General features: G+C 32.7%; 1 protein-coding gene across 24 annotated transcripts in view; it reads left to right on the top strand.

Moving 5' to 3' along the window:
- The window catches only part of LOC128211285 (dopamine receptor 1-like), a 342,707-nt gene that overhangs the window by 108,920 nt on the left and 212,612 nt on the right, over nucleotides 1-21,175 (top strand). Inside the window, exon 1 of one of the 24 annotated variants that reach the window (XM_052915909.1) lies at nucleotides 1,166-1,455. The exons of the other annotated variants lie outside the window; for them this stretch is intronic. The gene's annotated coding sequence lies outside the window, so the exon portion shown is untranslated. Of the gene's footprint in view, nucleotides 1-1,165; nucleotides 1,456-21,175 lie in introns of those variants that run through there. 24 annotated transcript variants of the gene reach the window in all.

The raw sequence follows: 21,175 nt of genomic DNA, 5'->3' as shown, positions 1-21,175 counted from the left end.
CTCTGCGCTTCAACATCGTCATAATCACAAGGTACTCGATTACGTTTATCGCTTCATCATCGTCAGATATACACGGTAAATAATTACGCCATGTGCTACAACATCGTAAGATATCTCCAGTACTCGATTACAGCCTTTGCTTCATCATCGTTTGATACACCCGGTAAATGATTGCGCCCTGTGATGCATCATCGTAAGATATCTCCGGTGTACGATTATTGCCTTCGCTTCATCATCGTTTGATACACCCGCTTAATGATTACGCCGTGTGATATATCATCGTAAGATATCTCCGATACTCGATTACGCCCAACTCTTCATCATCTTCTGATAACCCGGTACTCGATTACGCCCAACCCTTCATCATCGTTTGATACACCCGGTTTTCGATTACGCCCAACGCTTTATCCTCATCAGATACTTCCGGTACTCGATTACACTCAACGCTTCATAATCGTATGATACACTCGGTATTCGATTACGCCAAACGGTTGATCATCGTCCGATACACCCGGTACTCGACTACGATCTGCTTATTCATTATCGTAAATTCAGTTTGTAATTGACTGCGAATTGCGATCCATCCTCTACTTGCGTGTCGTTAAGAGAATGTGCTGCGTGGGCATGTCACTAGATCCAACAAGTAATAAAACATTATTACAAATAGAGATACATTAAATGGATGTTAGAGGCATGGAGAGCTTGGGTGACTATTTGCAAATACTGGAAAATTAATTCAAGTCAGTAACGAAATTAAAATTTCAGCGAAACACACATGGCATTACAATGTTATGCGTCATATCCATGTTTTGCCTTTTGTATCCTTATATCAGTTTTTTTGTAGAATGATGTTACGCACTTAATTTATAAATCGGTTAAATGGAAACCCAAGTGTATTTGTTTCCAATAGGTGAACGACTAAGTGCAGGTGAATTGTGTACTTTTAAAAGACAATCGTTCGTTGGTCCCTGTATTTAGGTAAATTAGCTAAATCTATATACTAATAAATGTCAGATTTCTTACAACAATAATTAAAGCGATTATTTGCTGGCATTATTGCTGTTTCCTTAAGATACAAAATACGCTTCATACTGGCAGTGTAATATTTACAAGGTTTGCTCAACACAAGTTAGCTGAGAATGATGCCACGCGGCTCTATTGGAAATTAACCGACCACACGGCTTAGACCCTGAGATAATTTGTTTGATCAGAAAAGAGAAATCTCGGATTTTCTTTGTGAATGTTTATTTCCTTTCCATTAATTTACATTTGTTGTCATTTGTGATAGAAATAAATGTGCTAGTAGTTCGTATGTATCCACGTCAAGTGGAAGAACAGTGGAACTCCATTGCCGTGCGCGGTGCTTAACTTCAGTTGCCTGTCGGAATATTTTGGACCATTAACTTATGGAAATAATATAAAAGAGGGAGTTAGCATGTGAAATATCTGTCAAATGTAAGTTATATATGTTGTATGGTGTTACTGTTTTTAAGTACTAGTATGCTAGAATTGTGGTTGCATAAACACGTTAACATAAGAAATGAGAAACGTACATCTCCTCAATATCCAACTCTTTCTCCTTTCGCTATTTCAATGCGTGTGACATTGAATCTTAATGAGCATATTTTACCGCAAGCAACAGCAATGAAGACCATTTTGTTTTTAATTCAAAGAGGGAAGATATATAGTGAACTATTTACATAAAACACAAACATCTTGTTAAACAATATGGGCTATTAAAGTGAAATGTTCGCAATCTATCAAACATACTTACCTCCAAATGAAATGAATGGTTAGATTAACTTTTTGTTTTACAGAAAGAAAAATTAACGATGAAAGATGCATTTGTTAAAAGAAGTTTAATAGATTAGGAAACATATTTCTTTTTAATAAGAACAGAACATAATTTTATTAGACGTATACCATCACAGTACACAGTCAAATAATATCAAACACATTTACAAATTTGAATTCAATAAGTCACAAATTACAGAACCGATGTAGGTTGAATACAAATAGAAATAAATAAGTTGTCATGAGCAAATGAAAATAAATGCACATACATACATAATGTGAGGATGAGCATATAATACTAATTATCATAAGTAAGAGAAATTATATGTTTTGCAGATTATTTAATATATTTTGACAATTTAAATATTGTATTTTTATTTTCAGATTTTCACAAATTTATTACCTTATACATGCTTGGTCTAATGTAAAAACATTTCTTAATATGACTTCATTTAATATCAATATAACAAGGACAAACTAATACAAATAAAAAAAAAAGAAGTATATTTTATACTTTAATATTCCCTGTCGTATACATAAAACCCCCAGCATATTTCGGAGCTGATAAATATAACGTTATGGGCCGGTTGTTCAGAATTTTAATTAAGGTTCACAGCGTCACGTTTAAAATCTTTACTTCTCTGGAAGTTTAATAAGTACACTTATGAGCTGCAGTATTTCGAACAAAATTTCAGGCAACGTTGTCAGACGTACTTGTTCTATTTAAATAGATAAGTACGTCATTAAGTATCTAATGTTTAAACTTTAACAACGATCTCGTAAACAGGGGCCATATTCAATAAGCAACTTAGTTTGAACTTAAACTGAAGATTTGAAAATAAGTGTTTTGATTGGCCGGTATATTAAGCTGACCAATAGGCTGCATGGAATCACTGAGGCATATCTTAGGATAAGATCAATATTGAATACTGGCCCAGGTTGTTATCTTTAAGTTCTGAACAATCGGCCCTATGTATTTTGCACTTTATTCATTGTCAAATAAAAGTAAGTCAGATTTCCTGGTAATGCCTTATAGGGGATATTTTTCCCCAAATATAATTATATTGAATACTAATATAAGAGTAGTCATTGCGTATTATTCGTTATTTGTTCAATTTATAATGCTATTTTTTCTCTTGCGATAATGTTTATTTCTAAATAGATAATTTATAATTATCTTTAGTCTAGACTTTTGCAATTTCGATATTGACTCTTGATTTGTCTATTAATATATTATTAAGACAAAATACATAAACAATACTTTATGTTTTTATTAAAACAGATCTAATCAGTAATTATTATAATTGTGTTTTGATTAAATGGATGTACGTCTGTTAACGACATTGAGTCTAGTAATAAACGTTATGCTATAACTTCAGAGTTTTATGATTTACGGTATATTTCTTAATTGCTCGCACATGCTGTAAGTATTTAAATAACTCATAACTGACCAATTCATTGCGTTAAATGATACATAATTTACCGCGGAAAAAATGAGATCATAATATTTTGCAAACATATCATGGAGTTAAAAGTAACGCCCGAAATAATAACAGTGAATTTTAATTGGTTTTGTTGTTAAAATCAATTTAATAATAACCATAATGGATAGTTATGATATAAATACTATAAGTTAGTTGTATTTTGAGATTTATGTTTCTTATAGCTGCACTTATTCACGATTGTTGAATTAATAATCGTATTTGTTTTAAAACAAATAGTAGTTCTTTAACAGTATCATTTACATACAGTTACATTTGACGTTTTATTTAAAAACAACAACAGAAAATAAGAGTTTGAACTGATGTGAATGTGTTTTTTTTTTTTTTTTTCTTATGCCATATAATTATGGTCACCCATATTGCGTTTCCTTTATTGAACGCATTATCGTTTTATTGTATCCATACTACGATGAACGCAATCTCTTTTCGAAATACCTCTGATTAAATGGAGCGAAGTTTGTGATTGGTCAAATGACGTTTTATTGCGTAAATGTATATATTTGACGTCGATAAAACAATTGCCGTTGTTCAAACAGCCGAGTTTCATTGATCTTGGAAACATTTGTTTTTAGCTTTATAGTTTGACTATCCAAAATATAAGCATTGGTTTTTGTTAGAATTGCGGTTCATCTGTGTATAATAGCCTTTGGACGGTGCACTGATATACTTTCTAACACTGACTCTTATGTTTTATACACGGTATGAATATCAATACTAAACTTTCAGTCAATAAAACGAATGCGTTGTAATTTTGTGTTAAGATAGTTTCTATCCTCCAACAAATCACATTTCTTCTATCAACACAACTCAGTTACTTCTGTAAATGCACTTCATCTGCAGTATGTTTATATAACGTATGATGATTTCTCCGGTCTGGGAGAATATTATAGCTCCGTGAAGGCTTTAGATGTGATTAAGAACACGTTCCCCCTCCGGCAATCTGCGCTCTGCTTCTGACACGGATTAGCAGAAGAGGTGGTGTACTTTACATTCCGTCATCGTAAAAATATCATGACCTTTTTGGTCTTATTTAACGACATCAGCTAGTGTGTTTCCTACCGATCGGTAACAAGCGTATTCTGAAATGCAAAGATGATTATTAATATAAAAACAGATTTTTATCTAGATAACGAGCTTTTCAGTTCAAATATTTGAGGTGTTTAAGCAATAGCTATCGCAATATCTCTTTCACTGTAACATTTTAATGCCAAGATGTACGTTTAATCATTTTTTTTATTATTTCAATATATCATTTTTAAATCCCAGATGTTCAAGGCTTAAACATAATTAGAGGATGTACTAGAGTTGCAATTAAACATGGAAAGTGGACAAGTGATATATGAACAATAGTTGTTCATAATGACAATGTTAAGAAATATGTGTACAGTTTTCGAAACCTATATCCCTTTACCAGAATTCACCGAAAATCATAGTCAATACTAGCACCTGGTTTCAAATAGTTGATGCTATAAAACTGAGACACTACTTTATGAATTGTTTCATAAACAACAAGCATACGTTGTAGAGTTCACGACAGCTCATATTGATGGTTGACTCAAGGACATTTACTATTACAAATTATGTTTCACGACAACACTCTAAAGCTGTTATGTTTATGATTTGTGGAATAACGATAATGTTTACGAGCACTTTATCCCTCTTTCATGTTGCACCAAATTGGTAATGACAAAAGTCATCATAACTCAGATTTGACAGGATTATACATATTGACATATATCTATTCAGTAAAGTAACATTATTCTTCGAAAAGTTAGTTTGATTTTGAGGAAAATATCTCATTATCTGTTTATATCATACATTCAAAACTGGCTATATCGAAGTCATTGGGACCTTTGGAAATACCTCGATAAATCGAAATACCGAAAAACAAATCATTTCATATTTAAACTAACATAGTTTCATCAAAAAAGTTCGACATAGCAAGAGCATTGAGATAAGTGACTTTTACATACAAGCTAGTTTCGACTGTATCATATGGTTTTACATATGAACTGGCAACTTAGTATGAATAGCTAAAGTATGTTCTTTCTTGGGAAGGTATTAAAGTGCAATTGTAGTCTATAGAACGATGTTAACATGAATTGATAATTTATGGGATAATATTGAATATGCAAATGAAGATGAATGTTTCATCTTTTGTACACGTAACTTGACAGATGTACCAATAATTCAAATGGCAAAAACCTGTCAGTGGGTTAATCTTATCTTAAGTTTAATTTTCTGGCATCAAAACGCTTGTAGAATTTATCTTCAATCTTATGTTCATAATCATTTTTATGATTTCTTTACTTCATTTTGTCTCTGATAAAATCAAATTGCTGGGAAAACATTTTCCAACGTTTTCTAAAGTGGTTAAATTTGCTTCTAGAAAATATTGGATGTTCATTTTTAAACGAGTTCCCATTTAGTCATCTACAATATTTAAGTATTTTTATCATTGTAAGATCTTTTGCATTTATAATATCCATATTTAATTTGAGCAGTAATTAACATTGCTACCATATGTGGAATTTCGCATCACATGTCTTGTTTCTATTTTTTGTATTGCCAGTACAAACCTATTGTTCAATATACTATCATAAGATGATAAATGTTTGGATTGGTAGGATAAGAATTGCTACAGACAACAATATATATTATCGATATGTTTGGTCAGTACTTGTTCTCTAAAGATGTCCAACAAGAGAAAACGACAGCTGAAATCAAACATGGACGTATCTATATAAGACTTTTCCCAATATAAATTACTTATCTGATACGTATATGCCTTTTCGGCATAGCATGGTGAACAAGATATACATAAGTTATGTTGTGAATTTAAATTATTAGAAACTGACCCAAATTGCTGGCACATTTTGTACAAGAGTTGAATAGTCAAACATCGTACAGTGCAGTGCCTATCTGGAGAAATTTGTTAACATTATCATACATTATATATGTGGTTATTGTTATTCTACATAAACTTTTTTTCTGTTCCTATTGTACTACACGGTTTTTTATTACCTTTAATTTGCTCCACTATCATTGGCCTGCTATCGATGGGATAAAGTCAAACATTATGAAGTGCCAGTTAATTATTCAAGCTTTGCCATGGTTTAATCACGGCAGTTATTTTCCAAATTTACTTTATCCGTTATCCGATCAGACGCATTATAAAACTGCACACGATGCATATTGTAAAATACTGTAGTCCGTTTTACACTCCACTGACGTCACTTCATAACGAGTACCATTGCACGATGTTCATATTACGTCATGAAACTACTTTTGTGGGACAGCCAAATGCAATTTATCATGTAATATATGTTATGCGACTTTAACAAGTAATGTGTAAATTAAAGGGGTTAATAGTACTTTGGTTTGATCTGGATTGTCGTATTGGAGTATCATGGGTTTTAACAGCTTTTGATTTGTCACCGCTGGCGCCTCGTGAAACTGCACAATTCCGCTCAAGTCAAATACGACCTTCCGAATCAAAATGCAGTATTTATATTCCTTTCAAAACTGCAAGATATATCCAGTATAAACATGAATTTCTTCAGACGCAAACCAGTAAAACATATAATATTTTTAACCGGGTTATGCTTTTATGCAGTAAAATAAATTTGGATTGACATTGAGTAATGACTGAGTGAAGCCATGTATTGATATATCTAAAAAGCTATGGCTGCCATAGACATACCTGCTCGATTCAAGCTTCAAGCACCGACGCTGGTATCTTTTAAAACTGAAGTGTGGCATTTTTTAATCATGCTGCATGATGTCGTATTTTTTTTGATATATGGACACTTCTTTGTAAGTAGAATATTGGTGATATTGTTGGCTGAATCTTGGGTTCCGGATATTGTCAATGTGCGATCAAATGTGAAATGACCAAAACCTCCAATTGTGTTAATATAATCGCACACCTCCACACACGAAACACGCACTACCCTGTTTAACGGTCGCTCTGTCTTTGCGCCGAGTAGTGTCTATAGAAGATGTGGTCAGGCACTTGTGTAGATACATTCGGTGTGCATAACTCAAACAATTCATGACAAAATGCGAATGCACTCATCTAAAACCATGCTTGAGCGGGCAATACTGAATAGCGCATTGAAGCTGTTACCATGAACAGTGATATCGGATTGTAATTAATACTGATTTTAACAAATGGAAACGGATTGATGCATCATACTCCATATATACGTGTTGTGAGTCTCTGTCAAATAGCATCAAAGAAATGACAATTACGTTTACATATTTAATTATAGGATTATGATACTTTTATGGAAGGAAACCGCTGAGAGAACTAATCACGAAGATGGATTACAATGGTTTAAACAGATTATAACGGAAGATATACATACCAAGATAAAGGTATCAAGCAGAACTGTCATTATCATTGCCAAAGAGCAATCACCATACGAAACGGATTAATCGAAGACGATACCTGATGGCAAAACAGATTGAAGAGCTTAAAATATAACTTAAGATCATTGATAGTAGCGCAACTATTTGGATCGTATGAATATAATCATATTAGCAAAGGGACATACAAGGAATGTATTTATTGTATTTTCGTTATTGCATTACAGCATGGCCGGAAACATACTCCATATATATGACCGTAATTGCATTATTTACATACCGTATTGCTTGATTGTTGCTTTCGGATTATTTTCCCAATGCAAAATGCGAGACTTGATTTCTAGAGGCATTGGCATCCTTTCTCAAAATGTATAACATTCCTGGCATTTTAATAATTGGATTCTTCAATCATATCTGTTTCTTTGTTTTTTGTGGCAGTATCTCCTCTTACAAAAGCTTTCAAATCGTGTCAAAGCTCACCATACACAATAAATGCATTATGAATGAAAGACGGCGGGGTTTTCACTAATATAGATTACTGCAGGTCAATGGTACTGTCTGTCTGCTGTTTGTAAAGAATCTGACATGAGGAAATATAATATGTGAATTATTGAATGTTTAATACGTCTTCAAAAAACATTGGATAACATGTTGCAAATGAAATATTGTTTACAATGGAATTAATTTCTTCCTGTCAAAACTATGTACGATAGTACTTTAAAATGTTTACTTTTTATTTTTCTATTTTATTCAAAATGTCCACTGGCACACTTTGGTCAAAATTACAAAATATTAATATTCAAAACTATTTCGTAAAAGATGATGGAGTAGTAAAAAGTAATTTAAGTTTGGTGAAGTATAACTCATATATACTTGTCAATATCTCGACTGTGTAAGGCACAAAGAATGTTAATCTTAAAACATATTGCATCGTCAATTGAACTAAAACATTCTGTAATAAAGGGAGCGTTACGAACATTTGAATTAAAGCTGGTATTTTTCGTATGAAATATGGCCACCGTAATGTACGGAATAAAGTGATGTTTGTTTTTATGAAGAATATGGTAGAAGGAGATTGACAATATATTGTTTGAAGGATATTTGCCATAAAACATGACTTTGAAAAGAATCCTTGTACACATTATATAAATTCAATATCCTTATCGAAGACATATTGTATTGAACACATAGCAAAAGTGCAGTTAGCTGATAGAGATATTGGAACCAACATCGCTTAGTTTATCACAATTATGTATTGGCCCGGCATTAACAAATCGACTAGCAAATAGTTTTAACCGAAACACATACCAAGCATTTTTGCAGTTCATTAATTATATTACAACAAGTGTTTTTCATGAAAGATCGAACATTTGAATGTATCAACTCATTATATATTTTAAATCTGAAATCAGTAAAGATATATTTTTGAATGTCCAACACAGCCACACAAACTATAAACTGTCGTAGCAGCCGTACTATGATCTTGCTGAATGACAGGAAAGATGGACGCAAGGCAAACTAACACAGTAACAAATATAGTACATTAGTAGTGAGTGTAAGCAATGTATACGCGCACTCGGGCAAGACTAATTCGGCAAGTGCTCCGATAAGATGGTCAGTCATTTTAGGTTCTTTTTGGAGCATAGTTCATTGACGAAAAAAGGTGACCCTGGTTAGAGTCTCCCTGGTTCCTAAACGTGCACTAGTGAATAACATTGTCACACGCGACAACCATTAAACGTCCCTACCGGAAGACGATTAGGTACTTAGGTGCTTTTAGTGGTGCGGCGGGGAATCGAACCTGCGACCCCTTGATTGTCAGTCAGGTGTGTTACCATTAGACCACAGATCCACCACAGTTAATAAGTAATATAACATATTTGTTTTTATTTTAATTAGTTTACTTAGTTTAACTCTTTCTGTATATCTATAAGGGGTGCTTTCCATTGACTTTGATAAGACAACGCTACTGGCTTATTTCTGGTAGAGCCATATTAAGACTACTGCCAAAAATGACATGTGAAATGAATCAAGAAGACAACTCTTTGTTCACCGGTTTATCGTTAACATAAGTGAATTGGTGTTTTTCGACGAGTGTTGTCTTTTTCAAAGTTAAGAACTTATAGTAAAAATGAACTGTTGTCATCTTATTTATTCGGAATTTTAATGGTCAAAATCAAATTGCTCGTTTCAGCGGGTCAATACAGTTATATACTCATATTTGATGTGTCGTTTCCAAATGATCAATTCCATTTGTTGTGAATGTTAATTAAAGTTGTTCGGGAATATGCATTGAGGTTTGTTTGCGAACTAATGAAGTTCCAAAATGTGTTAGATTTATGAACATTGTAGAAATATATATGATTTCCAATGATTCACGTGTACAATGACAACTACCAGGGCATGTGCAGCAGTGAGCCATTATTGTTTTGTATCAAAGAGAAACACACGGTCATAACAAGTCGAAAAAACACACTATCAATAACAATACATGTGATACATTTATGTTGCTTTTCGTTACGTTTCTACAGCTTGTATTTACATTGTCCTCAAACGCCTACATAGCAACTACATATGAATTGATATATGGAAAATTTCATATCGGCAACCTTCTAATCTCCGAGACTATACATAACTGCTAGACAAACGTGCAGTGGAATCAGACGTGTTCAGTATAATAACTGTGACATGGTTTAAAAAGTATTTTTAAATCTTTAATGATATTCATTATACCGATTGACATTAGGCGTAAAAGCAAAATGCGGTTCCCGACCTTCCCTTTTAGTTTGCAACCGCCCCTTATGTTTTATTGCCTGCCGGACTTTTTCTGACCATTTATTGTTGTTTATTGTTGGGATGGTGGTGGGTACATGTTTGGTTGTGTCTAGCATGGGAAAGGCACATACGTGTACCCAGATCATATTGCGACGGTTGTTAGTGTAATAATAATATCAGACACAATTTTACTCAAGTAATAACAAAAACATATCCCAATATTCCGTGAATTATATCGTCGCGAAACCACTGATCATCAGTATTTACAAATCGGTATATTTGTAACGGCATTATTGACTGACAAAAACACGAACAAGATAATTCACAATTTTTTTTCTGCTAAACAAAATGCGCAAAAATGGTCATCATCTGTGGAACAATGTTTACTTTTTACTTGTACACTACTGACGTCACAATAAATGACGTTTTGAAATAAAAGAAGGAAAATTCACGTGGAAGGGATATAGAGGGATGATATTAAGGGCGTGATATTACGCGGAAACGAAACATATTAAAATCTGTGGAGCAAAAACGCTGACTACACTATTTTGTACGCTAAACCTTTTTCTATCTTTAGAACATTTTTGCTTATATAAGTCAACGCTAATGTACACACGCAATTCCCACGGAAATCGACAGGAAACGGGGCATTTTACCTCTGACTTTTCTATGAATGTATTTTCGTCAAGTACACCAGTGACCTAGTTATGTCAACTTACTACAATATTGCTATTACTGACTTTGTTTACCAAGTGTTTTTTTTTCTTCTTTAAGTTCAATCTTTAAGGTTTTTCTTGCAAAATAAATTTTGTGATGTTACTATGAGTATATCATTATGAGTTTTTTCATGACTAGTTCAAGTTCGCCACTAAGTGTGAAAATACGATAATGGCGAGTTCCACTTTTTGTAACAAATGCTTGAGCTCCAACTGTACCAGTCTCAAAGGAATTATAACATGTTCATCATTTGTTCATCAACTTCTCACAAACAAATAAATGTACTTTTTTGTGTAAACCAGGTCAACAAATGATCATGTGCTGTTATATGGAAGTTATTGAATCATCTGCCAAAATAATGCAAATATTAGTGTTAACAAAAGAATCGTCCATCGGGAATAAACATCTAACGAATTTGCCGAACATGACCGTTGATTAAATCATCTCGTATTGTTTGTAAAAGTCAAACGTAACAATAACGATGTCAATAAATATCCAGTATTGTTAAGACCACAACAATCTGTACAAACATACATTGAACAGTTAATAGGCCACTCTGTCGATGGAAATAAATCACGGTCATATCTAGCCTCATTAGCGTCAATGCCTCGTTAGCGGCAATGGTTATTTTGCGAAAGGGAACGCGGATAGCCGACACATATTCGTATTTAAGCTGGAAATGACATATATTTATATATAGATATATCTTATAACAACATTTTTTTTTTATTTCAACAACTTGCATTTTGCTTCATTGTGTGTTAATCATGTTCCCGTATCAAATTAAAAAAGTAATGTATTAATGTTGGAATATTGCTTGACCGTGAAATTAAATGCACCTATCAAAGCATCTGAGACCATCCCACTTTAAAAGTCTGAAACTATCCATAGTCTCATCTTGCTATCGAATTCTAGTATCTCAACACACGTACATACTATCTTTAAAAGATTAATATTTCATGTTAATAATAATTTCGATTATTTTCATTTTTGAAATTCGCTTTGATAACATCAAATTGCTAAGAAAACATCACCGCTACACAGGATTTGTTTTTGTGGTTATATCTGCTTCTGTAAACATTAGTCATAGATTGTTTGCAAACGCACTTTTCAGTTGCATATATCTACTCGTATATACATATATGTTTGTTTCTGTATTGATAACGCTATTTTGATGATGGAATGTGCATGATGTGTTCGTAGTTTGTGTTACTCGATCAGTTTCATTTGTGCCCTTACCTTTTGCCTCTGTATAGATATCTAACTACTGTTCTTATCCCTGTATTTGTCGTTGTAGTATTGCAATTCAATCAGACATTCGTGTCTCTGGTTGTGTTTTTAGTTTGTTTCATTAATCGTGTTACCAATTCGATCCTAACCATGAGATCGGTACAGGTTCTTACTCAGTTAAGATTAATTACACAATGTTTCATTAGTTAAATCAGTTCCAAAGATAAATATGTTTTTTTCAGGTTTACTTCTCAATTAATAACACATAAAAAACATGAAAAGTCACGTATAATTCCAATTTCAGATGACGTGTCATCCTAACATCACATGACATTTATTATTGTCTTTCTCATAAAATATCATTGAAAACTATTTTGCTCATATAAGTCGAAAAAAAACATTTAATTGTTCATCGTATCCAAATATCTAAATACAAATATAGAAGCTATTTGTGAAATCTGAAATTCATCATCATCGCTAGTACATACTTTTGATTTTATTCCAATTTATATTTTTGCCATAAGCCTTGATTTTAACAGGTGGATAAGTGACATGTTTTCTCCCCTAGGCAAATCATTGATCAATGAATAATAAAACCTACACTTACCAAATGTTAAGTCAGTTCAATTATAGCTTGTGGATGAGACTTTATGCATACTCTGATCAGATAAGACATTGATGACTCGTGTTACCGAGTGATGGATCAGTATAGATATCAAATATGATAATGTCTCTTGGTATAAGGTAAATCAGTGCAGGTGTTTCTGTTTATCTAATTATTCCACGACGTTTTGCGATAGTCTTGCATGTCTATATGTGATACGCTAGCTAAACCTACGCCTTGAAAACTGTGATTAGTGTGACGAATCGTTCAATAATTGCATACATAACGTTATGTTTCAACTATCATTTTATATAAAGTCAGGAGGAAAATAAGACACGAGCTCTGATTCAAGCATGCGTTACATATGTGTAAATTTATTCAAAATTAAGTCCAAACATATACGGATAAAGCGGTTTTTTATGGGTGTATACATACGTAGTATTGCTTATAAACCTCAAATCATGTATAACGAGTGAATACCTTGTGATGTCCATGCTCTGTAACTCTGATCAGAGAAGGTATTTCCTGTTCACAATTCTATCTCAAACATTATTGAATTATACGCATTTGGTGTCAAAGCTAGACGAAATATAATCAACCAAAATTCAGTTGCTTTCTTGAACAAAATGTACGAATGACTAGATTCCTGTTCTCTTTCTTAAACAAATATCAAGATAAATGTTTGAATATTGTTTTTGCGTTTAAGGTAAAACAAACTTTATACTTGTAAACATGCTAACAAGTATACTAGCATTTACTCAATAAATCACATCTAAAATGGACAGTTCTATACAAAAACTGTTTTTGTTTCTTAACATGTTTCGAATAATTTTACTTTTATCATCCTTTGGCATATACCTTTGCACTGACCCCGTCATACTGGTTTGTGCAATATTTTGAGGTACATCGTAAAACATACAATTCTAATAAAACAATTGCAAAAATATATAATCAATATTGCAATGGAAGCTATTAGGACAAACCCAGCAGCCAAAGTCTAATTGGTTTCATTTTTAATGTCATTCGGAAACCAGAAGCAAAAGTGAAACAGACATTCAGCACGAGGCGAGATACACAGTATAGAACCAATCAATAATAATCAGATTATGTATTTTATGTTCCAAATTCTGTGAGTTTATTCAAGATTTACTGTTCTAGAACGTCAGTATGGCAACTGCTGGAATGTTTTTATGTCAACACTAATGTACAATCGCACTTGCCAAGGAAATGGATTGGAAATGGAACTGTTCACTTCTCACTTATCGCTAATGTATTTTCCTCATACATACAACTGGCCTTCTTAATAATATTACAATGGAAACTACAGTCCCGAAACTGACAATTTCACAAAGACCAAATTGAAAAACACAATGCTAAGGACAAAACGAACACTGAACAAGAGACAAATACACCATAAACATAGCACAGTCAAACGACACAAACATTGCATCAAAATGTTCATATTTAAGGTGTGGATTTAAAAAAAAATGTTCTTATGATATAAACATTATGTGTGTATGTTACATAGCAATACAATCATGATGCGATAGTATTGACCTGGTAATTTGAAGGGGGCGAAATGCTGAGCTTTTTTTGCGATTTGGCATTGTATATTTCACCATTTTTATAAGCCATTGTTATAGAAATAATATGACATTAAAGGACAATACAGCTTTACACTTGTGACTTTTATACGTTTGTGTGTCACGTTCTGTGTCGTTTGGACCTTTAAACAGGGTTTATAATTTTGCTTGACTATTGAATTGTTTCTGTAGTATATATTGTAATAGTTAACGTTACATTATGTGCACTAAGCAAATTCCCTGTGACCATCGAGTTCAGAAAGTGCACCATTTGTCTACGATTCTCTTGTTTAGTAGTTTGTATGTCTTTACTTCATGCCCTAGCAACCCTATCGCACTTTCGTTTAGTAAAAGTTCATTACCTTTATGAATATTGCATATTTTCAATTATCATTAAATACTTATATGGACATAGTAGAGGGAAATGAGAATTAGAACCTATTACCCAAGCTTGCGCTACATAGATGTTATTTATTGTTAAATTATTTAGTCAATACATTTCCGTGAGGGGTGTTAAAAGATTAAAGTGTATGTAAAGATATGCGTATTTAAACCTCATAACATACATTATAAGATAGCTATATTCTATGGATGTTTCGAAACACATTTCATTTATTTTCCTATTAAACGGTTCTATCTACGTATTAACATGACCATCGTTCAGATAACTATTTTTACTGGTATCAGAACAAATTTGGAAATTAATTCTAAAAAAGGACTTTTGGATTTTTTTTTACTTGTTACATAGATTATAACGGACAAAAGTACATCAATTGATTAAGGTACCCATTAGACCGGATATTAGAATTACTGTAAAGCTGTTGATTAATCGAGCACTATAATCAAGGGATTTATTTATAGGCAAATAATATATGTTTTTGATGGAATTTAGCGCTTAAGCTATACTTTAAAATAAGAGGATTACTTTAAGCGTAATTTTCATTTCCGAACCTTATCAATTTACGCCTTACTCCGTTAATATAAACCAAATTGTGTTATTTACATCGCGTATTGCTATAGTGATGTTTTGAATAATATTCTGGACGTAAATTAAGAGACATGATTTCATGTTAAAGTATCATTGACAGCCGTTCTCAAAGTAATTATTTTCTCAACATTTTTATGAACAATATTTCGAACGTGTTTTTTTCCTTGTTATTAGGAGCTGTATTATTGTATCGGCTCATGCAAGCTTTTTTTGAAGGAATTTTAGCTTATCATTTGTTATCGCTTCGTCTTTTTCCTGTCTGGTTTAGTTCTTTGCGCTTTGACGCAAGGGTCGTTCTTAATGTGTTTAACTCCCTGTCAGTCACTAGACTGAACTTGTAGCCCTGTCCCTTAGAGGTCTAAATAAAGTAATAAAGAATTCAACCGTACTGTATGCACGTTATTATCGTTATTTTAAAATTGATATTAATTGATTATGACGCTGATGAGTCATTTACAATATCTTACAACCATTTCAAGACTGCTAAAATCATAATTATTCTACTACAAATGACGGTAGACCAGCATTTAGATCCGTATTATCAACTACTTTTGTGAACAGGTGGAATCTATTCATTTTGTTCAGGCAAGCAGCTTTTATATAACAGACTGAGCAATTTTATGTAAACAGAAACACATACCAACATATCAACAGCTTATTAATTACTCTTAAACAGGGGATATTCGCGGGTCAGGTTAAATATTTATAGGATATCTGGATAAACATACGATAATTTCACATTACTGTCTGCGTCTGTTAATGTTTTTGCTCAATTTCACAAAAACAAACTGTTATTTACGAACTTCCAAAAACCCAAATGATTTCATTTCTAAGACAGACACTTATTTGGACTAAAAGCAGAAATGGATGCGTGAGTAGCACTACAATTTCCGGTGCACGAAACGTGAATGATTTCACATTTATAAGTATATACAGAAATAAACCTCAAATAGTTTGTTTGAAATTATTTATATTTCTTTTCGTGGTCGAAATTCAATAAAACAGAATTTAAAAAGTCATGCACAAGCAACCCTCGATATAACAGTAGTATGATTCTTAAGCCTTATATATTGAGGGGGACGAGGGAGTTAAAAATAGTTCGACCCTGGTTCTTTTTCATTAACATACATTTTGCAAGGAGCTAAGAATGTGCGTATTTTTCTGAAGCTTGGAGGCGTTTCGTAAATTTCGAAAAAGAAAATGCAAGAAAAATACACTTAACTCTGAAGATATCAAAGATGTGTTTTTTTCAATATTATGTATTGGCTTCAGATTGTGATTTCATATACGTTCGCAGCATCTTGTTTAGTATGAAAGTGTTGCCTCTTGCACCTGCTGTTAATCATTGTTCAAATGTCAACTTCGTGTTATCGATGTAGTTTGAAATGTTCACAAAAGGAGATGAGAATTAATAATATACTTGTTCTTTAAAAAAATCAAGTCTTTAAATTGAAAATACCAAGTGTAAATTGACATGACCAATTTGAAAATTAGTTCTTGCAATGTTGGAATTGTGAAACATGACTCTACTTTAGTATCTTGCACCTCCTTGACTGATAGTTACTTGTGGTTGAAATTATATGTATCCTTTCATTGTTCACTTTTTGAAACCGACGGTATATTTACCTGTAATGCATTCTTAATTGATGGGCACTTAATATTGGTTATGTATACTTTTAAACGCAAATAACCATTTACATATGCCGTTTGGGGATAAGACAGATTCGCTTTTCTGGACAATTATTGTCTTAGATCACAGCTTACATTTGTATTTTTGGAGTTACATCATATCACCATCTTTATATTTTGTTCTGAATTCTAACTTTAAAATTGATTCTAAACCACCACACTGGTGAGAACACAATTGTTTTAGTGATTAAATCTAGGCATCTGCTAAGATATACTCGAATTAATTGTACCTAAATAATTCATGCATTTATACAAGGGAACTTTGCAAAGTCAATCGATATATGAGAAATATATCCAAATTACATCATTCACGACTATGCTTTGTTTGAGAGCCGTTGACAGCTAACTAAATACTACAAATCAGTATTTGATCGTTTTTCCTAATACAGAAGAGAGTAAATTATTCGTTGTAATTCCCATTCCTGAAAAGTTTTTGTACAAATGTATCATATATACATGCAACTATTGCCGTGTAAAAGGTAAAGGTTATGTGATAATTCAATGCATCTTCCTAGGCCAGCAGCTACTATACTATTTATCGTATACAATGGGCAGTACTATGTAAACAGAAACACATAGCAACATATCAACAGCTCATTAATTACCCTTAAAAAAGTGGTGTAGGTCAGGTCATAAATTGTACGATCTCTGGATATGCAAAAACATTCTTAACTTTCTGCAAACGTTAAAAGAAGGTACATTTTGTTTTCTGTTGAACAACAAATAAACAAATACCAGAGCCAGATACAATTAATATGATTTTGTTATTGCGCAACAACTGATATGTAGCACCCAATTGTATAATACTAATTAGGTTATCCACAAGTTATCCTATTTTTTTCGATTTTTTACTTGTTTTGGGTTGGTCAAATTGACCAATGAATAAACATTTTTTCTAGCCTGGACCAAGCCAAATTTTAACCAATTTAATACGATTGGTCGCTGACGATAACAGATTTGTACGAGCGTCTAATGGAAAGGGAAAAGCCCAGTAGCCAAAAGCAAAAGCAAAACAAATGCCTTGTTTAAAGGCAGAACAAAAACAAAGGCCTTGTTTGAAGGCACAACAAGAAACAAATACCTTGTTTGAAGGCATAGATCATAACAGACACTGAACAAGACTCAAACGGCTTACGAGCAACAAGTATAGATCATTCATGCATCAACAGATTTATTTATTTCAATTATCGACGTCCTATTAGTTAGAATTAACTAGCAATACCATTCTTATAAGTATATATAATTTAGACGATTCCAACAAGAAATAAATACTTGCCACACAGCCAATCTTCTGACTTTTTAGAACTTATTTTATAATAAAACTCGTGAAAACTCAAGATAACTATCAGTGCACGACCTGGCACTGATTTAACATCTAAGTGTTTCAGGTTCAGACAAATATCTCAAACTGAATTGAGTTATAGAAATGTATTCATTTTTCGATTTTCTAAGCTTTACAGTGTTAAACCGGTTGCAAGAATTATCAATTACATTTGTATGCAGGTGTTGATAAACGTTTTTTCTTGTGAATGCACGTTTTGTATTGTGGCACAGATAATAAAGTTGTTTTTACCAGAAGACCAATTTAGGCTTGTTCTGTTGATCTACCAAAATACGTACTCTTTGAGTACGATGCTTTCTAACGTTGTATGCCAATGAATTGAGTGTTAAATGTCATTTAAGATGTTTAACCCGTTGATTATCGGATACAAAATCCGGTAAGACATCAATTATTTGATTCTTCTTGATTTCTTTTTTTTTCATGCATTTAAAAAAGCATCAAACAGTCTTGACAGTATCATTACTTTAAAGCAGTTACCTTACGGGATTGATTACTCGAGCGAAATAAATTAAGTCCCAGTTTCTTTCATTGTTCAATGACTATAATAGAGATAAAACAATAAAAGTGCCCATATAACTTTGTGAGATTCTCAGATTATGTCTGATAAATTCCCGTGGTCGACTGAAAGGTATGGGAAATATTTTTTACCGCACATGCTATCTCCTTACTTTTTAGAACTTTTTTTTAAATTAGACTCGTGAGAAGGTTGTCAAAATTTCCACAAGTGCACGACCTGAGACTGATTTAACATCTGGTTTATTTTTAATCAGACAATTATTTCAAACAGAACTGTGGAAATATAAGCAGTTTTCGTCAAGGCTGAATTATTTTTTCTCTAGATCAGTAACATAAATGAATCTTTACATTTATTAAGTGTACTCTAGTGATGACTCACGTTTTTCATACACATGCTAGCTTTGTATTATTACTCGGGTACTCCGTGTGAGTTAACCAGACAGAAAAATTAAGCCGTGTAATGTTGTTGTTGTTGTTCTTCTTCTTCTTCCTAAATATGTACCCTTTAAATACGTTATATTCAAACGTGCTTTGACAATGCACTATGTGTAAAAGGACATTACATTTTTCAAAAACAAAATACTGCATCTTATGTGATAACAGTTAATGCTCAGATCTCTTAAGTCCCTTACAGTTGTATTTTTCCTGGAAATTACAAGATCTCAGATCTAATACTTTTTTTTTGCTTTTCAAATATCTATCCCAAATGAGTACAAGGTTTTTGTACTATTAATTTTTATTTTCGAACGCAAATACTCAGTATTTACAATGTCAGTATGGCTTGAATGATATAATATAAACACATTTTACATAGTACCTGTGAACTTTATGTTTAAAGCTGAATGAAACTACATTTTGTTTGCTATCCACATGAATTCTCTAAGATCACAGCATTTGTACGAATTTTCTTCTATACGCCATATCATCTTCGGGAAAAGTTTTCATGAGTTTAAAAAATGATTTTTAAAATTTGATTCTGATTGATTCGTTTAATATAGATTTGTACTGTTGTTCCATTTATGTTTAAACTTTTGGCTACTGAGCTAATTTCTGTAGTTTTTATTAAAATATTGCTGTGAAAAACAAAAACGTCATACCTTTTTTTACGTGGTTTAATCTGCTTTTGTATTTTTAAATCATAATAAGTCATAGTTTGTAGGCATCTCGTGTTTTAAGTTGTCTGCCAGATGTAGATTAGTAATTTACAACCAGGCGGAGTGATATGGAACAACATAAATCAATCAAGGTCATAGAACACATTAAGTCATATGAAGTTTGTTTACCGGCGGCTAGGATATTTAGCCGATGGAATATTTTTTAAGTCGGTGTATGATTTTGAATTACAATAAATATGTATATTCTGTGTTCTTGGAGTGGTTCGAGAAAAACTCTAAACAATTGTAATCTTAAGTTCCTCATTGTTTTGACCAAACACAAAACATTTAAACCCAGTCAATAACGAACTCATTGCGGTCGTTGGCGTATGTAAATATATCACGGTTTTCCAGCTTGTGCTCATATCATGCTTCATTAGCGTCACCGTGTCGTTAGCACCAGTCGATTGCTCACAAGATTGGGCGGATTAGCTGTCATATTCAACTGATAAAGGTCCTTTGTAGTTCGTATCTGCCGTGGAAATTGAATGTACTCACATATTGTGCACTGATAAAATATGTTCAGTGGACATATCTCTCACAGATTTTAAAGTATTTTGTGATTATATGTTGTTCCGCGACACACAACTTGTTAAATATAATGAAGAAAATGTAGCTATTATATACTTGATCTGCTGGTCCCTCGGGATCTATAAATGCTATTTTCTGAAAACCTAATACACATAGCGCTCAGTCGATGCTCAAATAAACTTGCCATGTGTTTGAATAGTTGGCAATAAACTTCGACGCACGGTGATCCCATACATTTTGGTATCCTTTGAAAGGTTATCGCATTTTGATATAAAATATAAATTACCATAACTAACTCCAAGATAAGGTAATTGCAGTTTGTGTTTTGTGTTTTATTTCGCCTGAAAATACACGTAAACTTAACTTTTTGGAATCTTAA

The sequence above is a fragment of the Mya arenaria genome, chromosome 12 (genome assembly GCF_026914265.1).
Source record: "Mya arenaria isolate MELC-2E11 chromosome 12, ASM2691426v1".
NCBI classification, from domain to species: domain Eukaryota; kingdom Metazoa; phylum Mollusca; class Bivalvia; order Myida; family Myidae; genus Mya; species Mya arenaria.
Note: the sequence above shows the minus strand (reverse complement) of the source record. Positions and strands in the feature narration are given on the sequence as shown.